Below are 576 nucleotides of genomic sequence, written 5' to 3'. Positions count from 1 at the left end.
TTGGTGCATTTTGCATTCCAGACAGACTTTGAGAAATCATATTGACTTGTTGAGTCAATATTTTTGTTCTGAGCCAATATGGCATTCAGAGTGTCCATCTCAAGAATTCCTTTCTTCTGACTAGTCCCATTGTTCACAGGATTTCTTTCAGAGGTGTACATGAATTGGTTATTTGCAACCATTTCAATCAGTTCTTGAGCTTCTGCAGGCGTCTTCTTCAAATGAAGAGAGCCTCCAGCAGAGCTATCCAAAGACATCTTGGACAGTTCAGAGAGACCATCATAGAAAATACCTATAATGCTCCATTCAGAAAGCATGTCAGAGGGACACTTTTCTGATTAATTGTTTGTATCTTTCCCAAGCTTCATAGAGGGATTCTCCTTCCTTCTGTTTGAAGGTTTGGACTTCCACTCTAAGCTTACTCAATTTTTGAGGTGGAAAGAACTTTGCCAAGAAGGCATTGACTAGCTTTTCCCAAGAGTCCATGCTTTCTTTAGGTTGAGAGTCCAACCATGTTCTAGCTCTGTCTCTTACAACAAAAGGGAATAGCATAAGTCTGTAGACCTCAGGGTCAAC

The sequence above is a fragment of the Arachis duranensis genome, chromosome 6 (assembly GCF_000817695.3).
Source record: "Arachis duranensis cultivar V14167 chromosome 6, aradu.V14167.gnm2.J7QH, whole genome shotgun sequence".
Taxonomy (NCBI): Eukaryota; Viridiplantae; Streptophyta; class Magnoliopsida; order Fabales; family Fabaceae; genus Arachis; species Arachis duranensis.
This window is presented reverse-complemented; position numbering follows the sequence as displayed.